Source organism: Carlito syrichta, unplaced genomic scaffold (assembly GCF_000164805.1).
Source record: "Carlito syrichta isolate Samal-C Ts95f unplaced genomic scaffold, Tarsius_syrichta-2.0.1 Scaffold85402, whole genome shotgun sequence".
Taxonomy (NCBI): Eukaryota; Metazoa; Chordata; class Mammalia; order Primates; family Tarsiidae; genus Carlito; species Carlito syrichta.
Genome location: NW_007029498.1, coordinates 22,778 through 41,174, shown reverse-complemented (window position 1 = coordinate 41,174; position 18,397 = coordinate 22,778).

Genomic DNA, 18,397 nt, shown 5'->3' with positions numbered 1-18,397 from the left:
TATACACAGGTGCATATTTAGAAATAAAATAAAAGAGGTAAATGGTCAAATGAGTGTGAATGAATGTTTAGACATGATAGTCATCTCACCTCTGAGGTTTTGCTTTCTGAGGTTTCAGTTAGCTGCTGTGAGGGACAATGAGATAACTGGGGTGTGTGTGGGGGGGAAGGGGGAGGTGAAGGGGGAGGAAGAGAAGAGAGAGAAGAGAGGCAGAGGGAGAAAGAGACAGAGAAAGAGAGACACAGAGAGAACACATTGTATTACAGCTCTATTTTATTTATCGCTTCTCGGCCTTTTGGCTAAGATCAAGTGTAGTACAGTTCTATTTTATTATTAGCTATTGTTGTTAATCTCTTACTGTGCCTAATTTAGAAATTAAACTTTACCATAGGTATATATGTATACGAAAAACAGTGTATATAAGGGTTCGGTACTAGCCACAGCTGAAATATCACAACCCCCCATGGACAAAGGGGAACAGCTGTATTTCATTTACAGAATGTTTGATCTAAAGAAAATGTTTAAACGTTAAACTTCTGCCATCTGAAACTTAAGAATAAGAACCAGGCTGGACATGGTGGCTCACGTCTATAATCCCAGTACTTTGGGAGGCCGAGGTAAGAGGATTGCCTGCGCCCACGGGTTCAAGACCAGCCCGGGCAACTTGGTGAGCCCTCGTCTCTACAATAAAGCAAAAAATTAGCCAGGAGTGGTGGCGCGTGCCTGTAGTTCCAGCTACTTGGAAGGCTGAGGCGGAAGGATCACATGAGCTCAGCAGGTCGAGGCCGCGGTGGCCTGGAGCAGCCTGGGAGACAGAGTGAGACTTGAACTCAAAAAAAAAAAAAAAAAAAGAAAGAATAAGAACCAGAGAGTTTAAAACGTTTTCTTGTGGTTGCCCATGTACTGGTAGGAAAGCAGAACCTAGAGGCAGGTCCTTGTGGCTTCCTGGGATTCCACGTGAGGCTTTACAGCTGAGGTTAGGTGATCTGCTCAAGGTCCCAGGAAAAGCCAATGTTTGTCTGTATGCGGTCTGGCTGTATGCGGTCTAACTGTAGAGTCTTAAGTCTCAGTCACTCTGCTATATTGTCAACATATGTAGGCATCATCTTTATCCCTGGTAGTGTGGTATATCTGAGCGATATAGGAGGGGGGACCTCCCCCAAGTGGAATTTATTTATTTAAAAAATTGTGTATTTATTCTTACATGTTTAAAGGTAGGTCGCCTTCGAAGTGCTCTCTGTTCAATGCAAGACACCCATGGAGCGGCTTGTTCCACTGCTCGGTTCTTGAGCGCGTCAGTTTTGATGCCTTTTAGTGCTTCTGTCGTTTTCCATCCACCTCTTCCACATCCGCCAAACATTGCCCTCTGAGGACTTTTTTCGTCTGGGGAAACAGCAACCAAAAAGTCACTTGGGGCAAGATGGAGATGGGGTGAATGGGGCGGGGGAGGCATGGGGTCATGTCGTTCTTGGTCAAACACAGAGCGACATTTAGCTCGGAGTGGACAGGTGCGCTCTTGGATCACCCATCATGAAATGGGCAAGCGCATTGAAAGAATCTCCAAAGGAAATTCACCGAAACAGAATGCAGCCTCTCACAACAACACTGGCTGGCACACTGTGGCCGATGGGTTCCTAGAACACTTGCCTGGTGGGGGAAGCCTGTACCATCAGGGGCCCACTCTCCGAAAGATTATGCCAGAACTTTTCGGGGTGTCCCTCATAAGTCTTCCAATTCATGAACACAGGATATTCTTTCACTTACTTGTGTCTTCTTTAAATTCTTTTTTTTTGAGTCAGGGTCTCACTGTTGCCCAGGCTGGAGTGTAGTGGCATGATCATGGTTCTCCACAGCCTCGACTTGCTGGGCTCAGGCAGTCCTTCTGCCTCAGCCTCCCGCATAGCTGGGACTTCAAAGGTGCTCCACCACACATGGCTAATCTTTGTATTTTTTGTAGAGACAAGGTCTTGCTGTGTTGCCCAAGCAATCTGTGCCTCGGCCTCCCAAAGTGCTGGGATTATAGGCATGAGCCACCATGCCCAGCCATCTTTAATTTATTTCAGCAATGTTTTGGTGCAGTGTACAAGTTTTTCACCTTCTTGGTTAAGCTTATTTCTAAATATTTTGTCCTTTTGATGCTATTGCAAATGCACTTGTTTTCTTAATTTTCTTAATTTTCTTTTCAGATTGCCCATTATTAGTGAGATGTGAGTAATTTTTGTGGCCATTTATTTTTGAATAGGTGTTTATATTATAAAGAATTCATAGAAATTGGAAAACAAGAAGAGTTTTAAAAACAAAGAAAACAAATTCATAGTCTTTCAGAAAACTAGTCCCAGCAAAACTTTGTCCTATTTTTTTTTTTTTTTGTAGACAAGGTTTCACTCTGTCATCCAGGCTGGAGTGCAGTCGTCCAGTCATAGCTCACTGCAGCCTCAGACTCCTGGGCTCAAAGAATCCTACTACCTCAGCCTCCCGAGTAGCTGGGACTACAGGCATGCACGACCATGCCTGGTAATTTTTCTATTTTTTTTTGTAGAGATGGGGTCTTGCTATATTGCCCAAGCTTGTCTCAAACTCCTGGCCTCAAGTGTTTCTCGTACTTCCACTTCCCAAAGTGCTGGGATTACAGGCATGAGCCATTGTGCCCAGCCAAAAATGTGTTGATTTTAAGAAACAGTTATATGAAAACTCAATTTAAAAAACAGTTATAATCAAACAATGTATCATTTTGTACTCTGCCTTATTAATTTAACATTGTAGTTTAGCTATTCTATGTTATTACAATTATCAAATCTTTGGAATCAACTTTTTTATTGTAAGTTATTTAACCATATTTGGAAAATTATCTCGTTTTGAATTTCTTTCCAGAATAAATGGCTCTTAGTGAATTTTGTCAATTAAAATTCTTATGTTGTAGCATTTCATACGATGGATTTCCAGAAGCAGAATTACTGAATCAGTGAATGTAAACATTTTGAGGTTCTTTTTTTTTTTTTTTTTTTTTTTTTTTGAGTCTAAGTCTCACTCTGTTGCCCAGACTGGAGTGCAGTGGCATGCTCATGGCCACCACAGCCTCGTGCTGCTGAGCTCAGGCAATCCTTCCACCTCAGCCTTCCAAGTAGCTGGAACTACAGGCATGTACCACCACGCCCAGCTAATTTTTTATTTATTGTAGAGATGAGGTCTCACCAAGTTGCCCAGGCTGGTCTCGAACCTGTGGACTCAGGAAATTCTCATATCTCGGTCTCCCAAAGTGCTGGAATTTTAGGCATGAGCCAGCACGCCCGGACTTGAGGTTCTTAATACATTGCCAAACTGCAGTTGCTCTCCAAAATGTTGTAGTAATCTGTATTGTCACTAGCAGTGTATGGAAGTTCCTGTTTTTACCACAACATCATTAAGAAGTGTGTGTGTGTGTGTGTGTGTGTGAATATGTTTAAGACACCTTATTTTTAATTTGCAGCTCTTCAAGTACTTGCCAGACAACGTTTTCCTGGCGTTCATTTTAGTCTCCGAAATGCCTCTTCTTTATCATGAATTGACTTTTCAAGAATGTCCATTTCTCTATTAGGGCATGTTGACTTTTCATTTTTATTTGTATGTTTTTTTATGTACTAAAAACATTAACTTGTCACATTTCGACCAAATAATATTTTCACCCATTGTCTACATTTGATTCATATTTTAATGCCCAGAAATTATCATCTTCTGTAGTTAAATCTGGCAATCTCCTCGATGGTTTTTCCACTGTTTTTATGCTTGGAATTCCTTTCTCTCTTCAAATTAATAATAACTTCTCAATTCTATTTTCTTCCAGTTTTATATATGCTCTTTCATCCATCTGGAAACGATTTTGGTATGTGGTATGTAAACTATTTATTGAAAAAAAGAATGGTTTAGTAAAGCTAATGGTGATAGGCTCACGGCTCCTTGAAAATAGGAAGCAGTTCTCATTCACTTTTGGGTTTCTTCAACTTTCCCAGGCAGAAGAATCCATAAACTTCTGTTTCCTCAGGCTCTGCCAGCCCAACCTACATTGAGAAGAGATGGGTCCCTACTCCCTGCCTCTGCTAGGAGATACCAGCCATCTGTCCCCTTGCTGGTGTCACGACGTTGCCCAGGGGTTGCTGTCTCCCTTGTTCCTTGTACCCATCTTCCACCATGAGTCTGCTGCATCAGGGAAAAGGCTGTCCCTCTCAGAAGTTCCCCAGCCTTCAGCCACCAGCGCCCTCTGGTGCTCTTTTCTGTTTAATTGTTCATGTAACCCTCCACCCTCCCCGCTGGTAATTTTTTTCTCCTTCAACCCTCCGCTAGTCTAGGCTGCTTTGCCCTGACATTCTCTTCAGGGTAGATTTCTTCTCCATTTGAACAGCTCCTTCTCAGTAAAGAAGAGGCCATTATTTCCCGGTGGCCTTTTTATTTTATGGCTTTTGTTTTTAAATATAGAGAGGTGGCGGGCTCGCGGGTGGAGGTCAGCTATAGGCCTATCTTCTTAGTGATCTCTTCCATGAAATCTTTGAGGCTTTTGTACAAAAAATATCTCGATGCAGGCTTCCCGCGGCTCATACCAATGCCTGAACTTGTGAGTTACACATATAGGTTGGACTCTGCTCTTTACAAGTAAGTTTTTATTGCTCTAGGAGGAACCTATAAAATAAGGAGAGTGGAGAGAGGACAAACTAATGAAACCTAGACTTGGTCCTCAAATCTAATGAAAACCAATCCTGGATAGTAGTTCTGTTAGAAAATAAAAAAGAAATTACTGAATGCATCTGCATTTTTTTCTTTCCTAACACTTGATTGGGTTTACGGATCACCAGGATGGCCAAAGCATGGTGGCAAGAATGTCAGAAGGGAAAATCCTGAACAATCCACTGATTGCATATTCAAGCTTCAGTTTCGTTGACTCTATATTCAGAAACAACATTATCCTCGTGGTGGGTTTATCCTAGCTCCAGTTATAACAGCGGGAAATGATAAAATAATTACGGAAAGATGCAGTCCAGTAGATAATTCATGATAGTCATGTGATCTACCTTAGCAGCCTACCATGATCCTTGTCACATTTATTTGAGAAAAATGAAAGAAAAAGAAAACAGGTTCTGTTCCTTTTTTCTTTTTTTTCTGAGTTGGAGTCTCACTCCATCGCCTAGGCTGGAGTGTGGTAGCACTCTTGTGGCCACTCCAGCATTATTCTGCTGGGTTTAGGTGATCCTTCCACCTCAGCCTTCCAAGTAGCCAGAACTACAGGCGCGTGCTCCCACGCCCGGCTAATTTTTGATTTATTGTAGAGATGAGGGCTCACCAAGTTACCCAGGCTGGTCTCGAACCCTCAAGGCTGAGCCACCAAGCCCGGCCTTCTTTTTTCTTTTTTTTTTTCTTTCTTTCTTCTTTCTTCTTTCTTTCTTTCTTTCTTTCTTTCTTTCTTTCTTTCTTTCTTTCTTTCTTTCTTTCTCTCTCTCTCTCTCTCTCTCTCTCTCTCTCTCTCTCTCTCTCTCTCTCTCTCTCTCTCTCTCTCTTTCTTTTTAAAAATGATTTATGCTTCAGATTGTTTTGTGGCAGAATCAAAATGTTTTAAGGCCTTAAAGATTACTCAGTGTTCGACAAATGTTTGGTCAGACTGACTATACCATGTGTTCTAGTATGATTCCCCATTCCTGAAAGTGGGAAAATCTACTTCCAGTTCTTGAATCAGGGCAATTTTGTAACTTGACCCCTCTGTGAGGGGACATGCTTCTGGCATTGGTTGCCATTATTCTGTCAAGTTTTTTTCCTCCTTTCTCTTTAAATTTCTTCTGGCTGCACTCTCTTATGCCATAGACCTTTCGGTTTTCCCTCTTTGTAATCTGATGCCTATTCAGCAGTATTCGGGAAGCTGTCTTACTTTATTTTAGTCCTTCTCAGCTGCTTCTGCTTTTCTTAGCTGAATGTGTGGCTTGTTTCATCTTTTCAGTTTTCCTTTTTGGAGGGCGCTTGTACTGTTTTAATATATTTTATAGAGAAAGCATACATTTCCTATGAGTTGATTCACATCTCTCAGGGAAATAAAAAAGAATATTTAATGTCTTTGATATTGCTTGTTTATTAGAACTCCTATTTCAGAGAAAAGCCCATTAAATAAGTCCCCAGCCCCTACCTTCTCATAAGACATATGCACACACCCATTTAAAAAAATCTTTTAAATTTAGCTTTAATTTTCATCAGCTATACATAAACATCAATTGAAGAGTCATAAACAGTTACGCTAGGATTATTACACAGGGAAGCACAACCACTTTCAATTTTTTTTTTTGCTGCTGGTTTGGTATCTAACTTCATACCTCTAAATAGTTTGCTCATGGAAGCACCTTATGATTTTCTTCTTCTTCTTTTTAATTCTAGGCATTATCAATGGACATTCCTCTTTAGAAAACAAGAGTTTATTTTTTTCCCACTCCTACATCTGGTCACAATCCCCCTCCATTCATCTTTCCATCATAGCTATAACTTTGTTTAGATCAATATACAGTGTTGCATTACTATATCTATATAAGGCTATTTTGAATTGTTCCAGTTGATACGCAATATTTGCTTTTCTTTTGTTGCCCAACTTTTGGTTTCTTTTCAAGTTAACAGAACTTTTTTTTTTTTCATTCGCTTTGTTTTCTCTGTACTCATCACTAGGTTAACCCCAGATTTTCCTCAAATTGTGGAAATGTTCTTTCAATGCACTCAAACACCCCTGGGATTCATTAGTTTTATCTTTTTGAGTTTTTGGATCTGCTCTAGTCCGTCCCAATGCACAATTGACAGCTCACGATCTTTATTTGCCATCATCTGTAGAGATTTCCTTTGTCTCTCTTGAATCTGATCTTATTTCCTGGATCCCATGTTTTCTTCTTTCTTGGGTTATGCTCTTGCTTTGGTGAAATGCCCCTCAATAACTTCCTGAGAAAAAGTGCATAGGAATAAATTTTTGAGATGAGGCATGTCTTAAAAGGTCTTTGATCAACCTGCACATACAATGAATCATTTGGCTGGATATAGAATTGTAAGTTCAAAATGATTTTCCCTTAGAATTTTGGAGGCAGTGTCCCCCACTGTCTTTTAGCATCCTTGTCTTTTGTATGTGATCTGTTCTTGCTTTTAATTTTGGGAAGTCTTTAGGACTTTGCTATTGTCCCCATTACTCTAAAATTTTAGGCTTTTTAAAAAATTATTATATGCCTTCTTAAGGCCTGTTTTCATTCATTGTTTGGGCAATTGATACTTTCTTTTCTTTCTTTCTTTTTTTTTTAGTTGGAGTCTCACTCTGTCACCCAGGCTGGAGTGTGGTGGCATGCTCACGGCCACCGTAGTCTCGACCAGTTGGCATCAGGTGATCCTTCCACCTCAGCCTTTCAAGTAATTGAAACTATAGCCATGTGCCATCACGCCTGGCAAATTTTTGGGTTTATTGTAGAGATGAGGTCTCACCAAATTGCCCAGACTGGTCTTGAACGCCTGGATTTAGGCAGTTCTCTCACCTCAGCCTCCCAAAGTGCTGGAATTATAGTTGTGAGCCACTGTGCCCAGCCAATACATTCTTGCAAAGAGAAAACTTTTCTCACATGGTTGTTTGATCATTTTCTCCTGTTTTCTATGTTTTCTCTTCCTGGAATTTCTATCCTCCAATTGTCTTGTCTCTATGATTTTCAATTTTTTTCTCTTTTTTTTAACTTGTCTTCTACTTTCTGAGATTAAAAAAAAATCTTTATGTATCAGTTTACCTAATGAATTTCTAATTTCTGTCGTTATAGTTTTAACTTCCAAGAGTTCTTTGACATTTTCTGGCTTAAAAAAACAAAAAACAAAACAAAACAAAAACCTTTATGTAGTCACCTTTTATATATCTCTGAGGATAGTTAATTTTTTTTATCTTCTTTTATATTTAAGACTTTATTCAGAAATAAACTAGGCTATCAGTTTATTTATTCTGTCTTCAATTTAAGAGTAAGGCGCTAAAATCTGATTGTTAATTCTGCACATGTGGATGAACCTTTAAAAATGAAAACTTTATTCTGTTGTTTACCAGGGAACCTCCGTCATCTGTAGTTCTAGGTCTATTTTCTTGGACTATTCATATTTTCTTGCCCAGAGGGGATTGATTTATTTGCCAGGTCCAGTGAACTTAAACTGCCAATGCCAAGACTTTGGAGGATTCTGTAGTACAACTCAGGTGGTCTCTCAGTTTCCCCCACTGCTGGCTCAGAATTAAACTTTCTAGAGCATACTGAACTCCTTTTTGTCCGTGTGAGTTAAATTCCTTTACTGTCATGTTTTGAGGATTTGGAGTGCAATAAATGAGTATGTTTTGCCTTTCAGCACTCACTGGCAGTTCTAATAGTTTCCAAGACTGTTAGGAAGTTTTACATTTCAGAAATGTATTTCCTCTACCAACAATGAAGTCAGAATCTCTAAAATCTTAACTTTAGAGTTGCATGATCTCCTTAACAAGACTGTAACAGCAAATCTTGTGTCTATATGTGCTTTTGCTTCCCACCGCTGTCCCAGGTATGATGCTGAGGATATACTGGATGAGAAAACACAAACTTGCTGAAGATGTGAGTACATGTATAGGAATTATTTTATGATGAGGTTTATGTGAAGGAAAGGAATAAACACACACTATATTTTCTTAACATTGGGCACTGCATTATATTTCTCATGTCCCTTTTTTGGGTCTCAATTGCACTATTTTAATGTTTGTACCAAGTAATACCTTCCATGATAATTTTCTTTTTCAATGAATTAGATAAAATACGTTTAAACATTTAAAAGACTAAAGCTGAAAGTAGAGTATTCCCTGCGACCACCACATCCCAGGTGGTGGGATGGAATGATTTAGGACAGGTTCTGCCCACATCTCTTGGCTGTGTGACTCTGGGCAAGGTGGTTACCCTCTCTGGGTCTCAGTCTTGCAATATTTAACGAATACGTAATAATAGTAAATAGGTTAGGTTAGTTGTGAGGATTTAATTTGATTGTTTATGTGAAACACATTGCAGTTCTGGCACATAATACTCATCAGTCAGTGTTAGCTATGATGATAAAAAGTGATGATTTAGCTCTGATGATTCTTTCTGAGCGGTGAATAAAGTAGTGACAAGAGCACTGTGAACTGTGGAGAAGTACAGTGTGACAAGAATGTTGATTAGACTGGCATCACTTAAGCGAGGTGCATTTTAGTCTTTTTCCTTCAAATGCTATGGCCCAGTGAGCTGCGCTCTGCTTTGAACCTTAGAAAGTGCTTAGAGAAAAATGAATTTCTCAGCACTGTTAAATGCATGTTTACCATGATTCAGTTAGCATGAAGAAAACTGGATGAAGGCAATGGCAGCTGGTGTGGTCCACAAGAGAAAGGAACAATTGGGCAAGGGAATCAAGGTGCTGCAAGTTACACTTGGGCAGACTGGGGTATGACTTTATGTTTCAGTATTTTTGTTGCCATTAAATGTATTCTTTTTGAACAGGCAACGTATTGACATGGTTTAAAGAACAAATACAAGCCGGGCTCGGTGGCTCAGCCTGTAATCCCACGCCTTTGGGAGGCTGAGGTGAGTGGATTGCCTGAGCCTGTGGGTTCGAGACCCGCCTGGGCAGCGAGACCTCATCTCTACAATAAATCAAAAAATCAGCTGGGCTTGGTAGCGCATGCCTGTAGTTCCGGCTACTTGGAAGGCTGAGGCAGAAGGATCGCCGGAGCCCAGCAGGTCGAGGCTGCGGTGGCCGGGAGCGGCCACTGCACTCCAGTCTGGGTGACAGAGTGAGACTCCAACTCAAAAAAAAGAAAAAAAAAACAAATACGAAAGGTAGGCAGTGAAAACTCTCATTCCTATCCATGCTCCAACGTCTCTTTTCCTTATAACAGAGGATAACTTTGATTTTGTTTTTCTTTCTGGAGTTCTTATGCAAACATAAACAAATATAAATATATATGCTCATTTCCCTTTTTTCTTTCACAAAAAGAAGCATACCGCAGCATAATAGATTGCATTCATTACTGTCTTACACCTTCCTTTAAACTGAAAAATACATGATGGCTGATTTTTCAGTAACAGCATAAGGCTTATTCATTCTTATTATTCGGATGCATGGTGTTTTATGATATGGCTGTATCATAATCTAACCAGTTTTAATTGATGAATAGCTAACTCGCTTCCATTTTGCTCTTACAAAAATGCTGCAATGAATAAACTTTCATATCTGAGTATATCAATTTCCAGAAGTAGGATTGTGGGATCACAAGGTAAATGATTTTATAATTTTAATAGTATTGCCAATTTATTTTTCCTCAAGTTTATACCAACTTATAATTTCCACCAGCAGTATCTGAGAGGGCCTAGTTTCTTATGCTTCACCAATTATATTTGTCAAATTTTTGGACTTTGGCCAACTGTTTTCCATTTTCATAACAGAAAATGATATCACTGGGTAGCTTTAGTTAGCAGTTTTCATATATCTAAGGATCATTCACATTTCTATTTATGTGACTTGGTTGTTAATCTGTTGGTCTTTTTTTCTTATCAAATTTCAGAAGCTCTTTTTTATGCTAGGGAGATTAGCCCTTTGTTATAACATGAGGTACAAATACTTTCCCCTGGCTTGTTATTTCTCTTTTAACTTTTATTTACACTGTTAATTTTTTTTCCATTTAAACACAATGGAAATATCAATTGTTTCAATTATGGCTTTTCTAGAAAGACTTTCCTATTCTGATATTATAAAGGAATTTGTTTTCTTCTGGTACTTCTCAACAAGCATTTTGACATTTAAATCTTTGACCCATTGAGAATGTATCCTAATGCATGATGTGGGGTCTGGATCTAATTTTGGTTCCAGTTGACCATGCAGGTGTCCCAAGATAATTTTATTAAAAAGTCAATATTTTCTCCACAAACTTACAACACCGTCTTTATCATAGATGAAATTCTCATATATGCTTTTGAGTCTTTTTTGTTCAACATTTTATTGTTTCAATGGTTCTGTCAACTCATACATTGCGCCACGATATTTTCATTATTTAGGTTTTATAGTAAATATTAATATCTGATAGAGCTAGTGCTCTGTTATTGGTTGCCTTTCTGAAATGTCCCATCTTTTTGTTTATTTTCTATATCAACTTTACAGTCAGCTTGTTTCATTTCCAGATTAAACACACACATATACATATTTGGAATTATTTGAAATCTATACATTAGTTTAGGGAGAATAGTTGTCTTTATGGCGAGTCTTTTTATTCAAGAATATAACAGTGTTCTTTATTTGTTTGAGGCCTCTTATGTGCTTTTTAGAGTATTTTAAAGCTTTCATCATAAAGATTTTGCACATTTTAAGTTAAACTTTGCCTTGGTATTTCCTTTTCTTTTTTTGAAATAATTTCAGAAACTTACAGAAAAGTCACAAAAGTGAGAAAAGACCTCTCAAGTTCTCTTCAGTCAACAAAAAAGGGGACAATGTTAAAATATGACCTTTACCTTATTCTGTCTCTATATATTTATAATCATTTTTTATTCTGAACCATTTGAGGGCAAGTTGTCACGTCATTACCCTCTTAATATTTCACTGAGTCTGTCCTAAGGACATGTTCCAGTGTAACTGTAGTGTAACGATTAAAATCAACAAATTGATATAACAGTCCCATCTAATCCAGAGACCCCACTTAAATTGTGGTTGCCCTAATAATATTTGTTATAGAACCACGATCTAATCCAGGGTTACATGTTGCTTTAGGTTTTCACATCCTTCTATATATGACTGTTCCTCAGTCTTTCCTTGTCTTTATGCCCTTGATAATTTTGAAGTGTACAGGTTAATTTGGGTTTGTAATTGTTTCCTCATGATTTGAATCAGGTTATATATCTTCACAGGACTACCACAGAAGTGGTGCTGTGTTCTTCTCAGTGCATGATAACAAGAGGCACATAATGTCAGTTTGCCACAATATTGGCAATACTAACCTTTTTTGGGTGTTATTATCTTGGTTAAGTTATCTATCTTTGTATCTGTGTACATCACTTGTAAGATAAGTCTGACAGGCCTTCTTCACTGTGAGGATAATTATCTTGTGCTTACTAACAATTAATATTAGTTGGTATTCTATTGTAAGATAGAACTTTCTTTTCTCTCATATTTATGTACAAAGTTACTTATTTAAATTACTACAGATTTCTCTTTCATTCACTATGACCATTCATTTTTAATTTATTTACTATCATTAATTATTTTAATGCTCAAATTAAGTCAGCCAGTGGGAGATCCTTCGAGCTAGCTCCTGTGTCCTTTTGACCCATTCTCTGGAATCAGTCATCTCTCCAAGAAGCCTTGGCTTCCTTCTGTTGTGGATAATTAAGAACGCAGAAGCTAAAAAGTCACAATTCAGGAACTAATATCTGGTGTTATGTCTGTTCCAGAGTGTCACTACCTTAGGCCTGTCAAAGAAGAGAGCTAGAAAAGATGTGTGTACGTGCATACACATGTACACACATATTAATGACTATTTCTATATCACTCCATCCATCTCTATTACAAACTGTGACTTCACACTGATGCCTCCAATTTCAATCCTGCACTGCAGGGTCAGTCTAGACTTCCTCCTTTCTGTACGTGTCAAATCCTTTTTCAACACTTTACAGAACCCAGGTTTTATTATCCTCAGTACATTCATTTACTTGTTCACCCTTCCTGTGTGTAATGAATGTCCCTACCATGTTGTCCAAATATTCCATCCTCCGTCCCTGCTATCACCAAACATGCACGCCATGGCGGTGACAGAGAGAATATTTTGTTTTTCTCAAATGCCTTGTGAAAGGAACCCTCTTCTCTTATAAATTCTAGCCAGTTTTTGTTTAAAAATTGAGGTGTATTGATTTCTGTTTGTTTATGTTATATCCTGCAACCTTACACAATTTTCTTTCTTTTTTTTTTTTGTTTGTGAGTCGGAGTCTCACTCTGTCGCCCAGACTGGAGTGCAGTGGCCGCTCCCGGCCACCGCAGCCTCGACCCACTGGGCTCCGGCGATCCTTCCGCCTCAGCCTTCCAAGTGGCTGGAATTACAGGCATGCATTACCACGCCCGGCTGATTTTTTGATTTATTGTAGAGATGGGGTCTTGCCAAGTTGCCCAAGCGGGTCTTGAACCCGGCAATCCACTCACCTCAGCCTCCCAAAGGCGCGGGATTACAGGCTGAGCCACCGAGCCCGGCTTATTTTCTTATTGCTTGAGCTAGTGTTTCTTTAATTATCTTTTTTTTTTTTCCAGGTATACATCCTAAAAATAGGATCTGCAAACAGAATTTGTTTTTTCTCTCTCCTTACAACTTTTAGATCTCAAAATTCTTTCTCTTTTTTAATATCCTTCACCAATAAAATATTAAGTCATAGTGGTAGTAGTGGACATTCACATGATGTTCTTGATCTTAGTGAAAATGCCTCCAATGATTTCCTATTAAGAAGATGGCTATTGGTCTGGAATGTGTGTGCACTATATACATTTTAAACTTTTTATTTTGAAATAATTTTAGAAATACAGAAAGAAGAGTTGCAAAGATAGTTCAGAGAATTCTTATATTCTTTACTCAGTTTTCCCTAAAGTTAACATCTTATATAACTCTGGTACATTTATAAAAATTATGACATCGCCCTTGGCTATGTATGTTTTTTAAAATCAAGTTAAAAGCCGGGTTTGATGGCTCAGCCTGTAATTCCGCGCCTTTGGGAGGCTGAGGTGAGTTGATTGCCCAAGCCCGCGGGTTCGAGACCCACCTGGGCAGACAAGACCTCATCTCTACAATAAAATCAAAAAATTAGCCGAACGTGGCAGCGCGCGCCTGTAATTCCGGCTACATTGGAAGGCTGAGGCGGAAGGATCGCTGGAGCCCAGTAAGTCGAGGCTGCGGTAGCCGGGAGCGGCCACTGCACTCCAGTCTGGGCGACAGAGTGAGACTCCAACTCAAAAAAAACCAAAATCAAGTTAAAAACGTATCTATACATTCCTCTTTTAAAATCTCTTTTTAAGAATCGAGAATTAATGTTTAATTTTGTCAAATTTTTTTCTTGGCAGCTGTTCTTATTTTTCTCTTTTGGCCTACTAATGTGATGAGTTAAGTTAATAACTTTTCTAATATTAAATCATTCTTGCATCTTGGAAGAAACTCACAAGATTAAAACTATCATGTGCATGATTTTAAAAATTAACTATTAGATTCTGTTCGCTATATTTACTTACTTAGAACTTTTATACTGATAGTTTCAAATAAGATTGATCTATGGTTTCTTTTTTTTTTAAAATGCAATCTTTATAAGGTTTTGGTGTGAATGTTATTTTTTAAAAGAATTTGAAAAATTTCCTTCAGTGTGTTAGAATAATTTCAGTAGCATCAAGTTTGCCTGATCTTACATAGGCCAATGGAACAGGACAGACAATCTGGAAATAAAACCATGGACCTTCAACCAACTGATGTTTAACAAAACTGACAAAAACAAACATTGTGGAAAGGAAACCATATTTAGCAAATGGTGCTGGGAAAACTGGCTAACTACACGCAGAAGAATGAGACTGGACCCCTACCTATCACCTTATACAAAAATTAAATAAAAATGAATCATGGACTTAAATGTGAAACCTCAAATTATAAGAATCTTAGAAGAAAACTTAAGGAACACCGTCCTGGACTAGTCATCAGAGAAATGCAAATCGAAACTACAGTGAGATACCACCTCACACTGGTCAGGATGGCTATCATTAAAAGTCAAAAAAGTGAGTGGATTGCCTGAGCCTGTGGGTTCGAGACCCGCCTGGGCAGCGAGACCTCATCTTTACAATAAAAAAAAAAAAAAAAATCAGCCGGGCGTGGTAGCGCGCACCTGCAGTTCCAGCTCTTTGGAAGGCTGAGGCGGAAGGATTGCCGGAGCCCAGCGGGTCGAGGCTGCGGTGGCCGGGAGCAGCCACTGCACTCCAGTCTGGGTGACAGGGTGAGACTCCAACAAAAAAAAAAAAAAAAAAGTCAAAAAACAACAGGTGTTGGCGATGCTGTGGAGTAAAGGGAATGCTTCTATGTTGGTGGGAATGTAAGTTGGTGTGATGTTTTCTCAAATAACTAAAAATTGAGCTACCATATGATCCAGCAATCCTACTTCTGGGAATAGACCCAGAGGAACATAAATTACTCCACCAAAAAGACACCTGCACACATATGTTCGCTGCAGCACTAGTCTCAATAACAAAAACATGGGACCAACCCATCGAAAGTGGACTGGGTAAAGAAAATGTGGCACATATACACAATGAAATACTACGTCGCTATAAAGAACAAAATCAAATCCTTTGTAGCCACACAGATGCAGCTGGAGACTCATTCTAAGTGAAATATCACAGAAGCAAAAATCCGAATACCACATGTGCTTACTCATAAGTAGGCCCTAAACATTGGGCATGTGAGCACAAAGGTGGGAACAAATGATGGTGGGCACTGCTAATGGGGCATGGAGGGGATGTAAGAGGCCACAACCACCTCTTGGATACCATGTCCACTACCGGGGGGGAGAGAGGGCTTGCTAGAATCTCAAACCTCACCTGTACGTATTTTACTTATGTAGCAAATCCTCACAGGTACCCCACAACTGTAAAATAAAATAATTTTAAAAACCAAAATGTGTGCCTTTCAAATGTAAAAAAATAAAAAAGATTACCTCATTTTTAAGGTTTGGGGGAAGTCAGTGTGACTTTGAACCTAATACTTTATGGGGTGGGCAGGGTAGGGATTGGACAATCTTCCTATTTCTTCTATAGAAATTGATCTGTCTTCACTGGGGCTAGTTTTGGTAAATTATAGTTTTCTAGAAAATTACCTGTTCTTCTAGGTACTTACATTTATTTCTAGAGTTCTGCAATGTTTCCTCTTAAAATGAAAAAACTTCCTGTTTTGATCACTATTCTTTCTTAATTTCTAATTTTGTGTATGTTATTTTATTTTTTTAAGTTAGCTAGTGGTTTGTCTGTTTTGCCTTGTATTCAACAAACAATTTTATTTATTCATTTACTTCTATTTCTTTTAACTCATATCTACTGTAATTCATGTTTTCTTAATTTCCCTCAGCTTATTTTTGTTATTGTTGTTGTTCTTTTCCTAACTTTGGCTCATATGTATAAATCTTTTTTTTCCTCTTTCTTCTTTAGTCATATTACTCCTTGAGACTACACATTTTCCTCTACTTAATTTTTATCTCATGCATTCTTACATGTTTTCATTATTGTTGCTCCCTGGAATTCCTACAGTTTTGATTGGCATTTTCTTTCAACACATAGTTGTTTGTTTTAACATTTTAAGATAAATGAAGGTTTATCTTTTCTAATTTTGCTAAAATGTCAATTTCACTTGTCTCTATTATTTTTAGGTCTTCAGTATTTGCTTTATTTATCTTCTATTATTTGTCTGTATATAATTTCCTTAATTCTAAATTATACCTAGTCACTACTTAGATGAACAATAATAGCTTTGACAGTTTTTATTCCTTTCCCCCCTCCTCTTTTTCACCATAACTTCAGTCAACAATACCTTTTCATGATATTTATCTTTGTACCGTTAATTATACCTTTTACCTTTGACTTGATTTGTCATCTTTAAATAACATGCTCTTAGCTGTTACAGATGCTGCAGTCCATATGCTTATTCTACCTCTCATCAGGGTGTTCTTCCAACGACTCCAAGACTTCCTTCATCTGCTTGTTTCCTTCAAATGCGGCGTTTTGGTGGGTTTCTCCACATAGCCACATTTTTTTTTTTAAAGCAGGATTTATTGAGAGGACAGAAAAGCTCCCACAGTGGGAAGGGACCCGAGGGGGTTGCCCCACAACTTTTTTTCTTTCCAGAGCAAACCAGGTTCAAGAGGCTTTTGCACTTGTCTAGTATTCCCTGCTTCTACACCCAGGGTGCCTCTCCTATGTCCCGGAGCTGAGTTTTGCTACCACTTTCTGAGCTCTGCATGGTTGGACCCTTCTTAATACTTTCTGTTCCTTTTTTTTCTACCAGCTCTTGTAAGCTCAGCTCTGTTTTCTCTCAGCCCCGTTCTCAGGAGTTTCTTCCCTAACGTTTGCCCTTCTCATTGGGCTCCTGTTCTCCAGAGCAGACCCCCTATCCTCAACTACTCTTAACAGAAAAAATAGAATTCCACAGATAGAAGCTTTCCCAACTTCCTTTGTAAACTTGTCTATTATAATAGAGTGTCCCACACTCCTTGGTTCCCATACTGGGAAGAGATGCCCTTTTTCACAAAGCCTACAGTCTCTTTCCCTAGATATTACGCTTTATCTCTTTTACAAGTTTTTAAACTTCGTCAATTATCTGTGTCTCCTCTGGCTTATTCCACAAATAAACTTACTGCCTTCATCCTAAAACCAAACCCAAAACCCAAAAGACATTTCTGTGTTTCTTACTCCCTTTTAAAGTTTCTGCTTTTCCCTCCTTTCTTTACAGACTATGCATAGCCTCCACTTCAAGTTTTGCCATTCTTTCTCCGGGTTATTGCACCAACTTTGCCTTCCACCACTGACTGAAACTGCTGTTGCTAAAATAAAGTTATCCTAATGACAAGGTCTGGTCTGTTCCTTCTTTAAATTCTGAGTCCCAGAAATCATTGTCTTGACTTCTAGAATGGGCAATCTAGTTCTACTTGTTTGCTCTCCTCCATCCAAATATTAAATTTCACTATGCTTCAGGGGGATCACATTTTTTCCCTCACATCATAGAATCTTCCTTTGTCATCTGCTTCTGAGTCCAAACATCAGGTAAAAGAGACCCACTTTAGCAGTATTTTAGCAAAATTTTTCTATTCATGGCAATGCACAAATTAAAAATATTACAATAAGTCATTTTAAGGTGTTATTTCTTTAAAAATAAATTTACCAGCTGGATGCAGTGGATAACACCTGTAATCCTAGCACTTTTGGAAGGTCTGGGTGGGAGAATTGCTTGAGCCCAGAAGCTCGAGACCAGCCTGGGCAATACAGCAAAACTACGTCTCTATAAAAAAAAAAAAATCAAAATATTAGCTGGACATGGTGGCATGCACCTGTAGCCCAGCTACTTGAGGCTAAGATGGAAGGATTGCCTGAGCCCAGGAGGTTCAGGCTGTCATTAGCTGTGGTAGTGCCACTGCATTCCAGCCCGGGCAACAGAGCAAGACTCTGAAAACAAACAAATAAATAAATTTATCCCAAGTTTTGAATTTTATGAGTGAAGGTTATTATAAACAAGAGTTTCTATTGGGGGGAAGAGTGGGAAAAGTTGATCTTTTTTTTTTTGAGTTGGAGTCTCACTCTGCCGCCCAGACTGGAGTGCAGTGGCTGCTCCCGGCCACCGCAGCCTCGACCTGCTGGG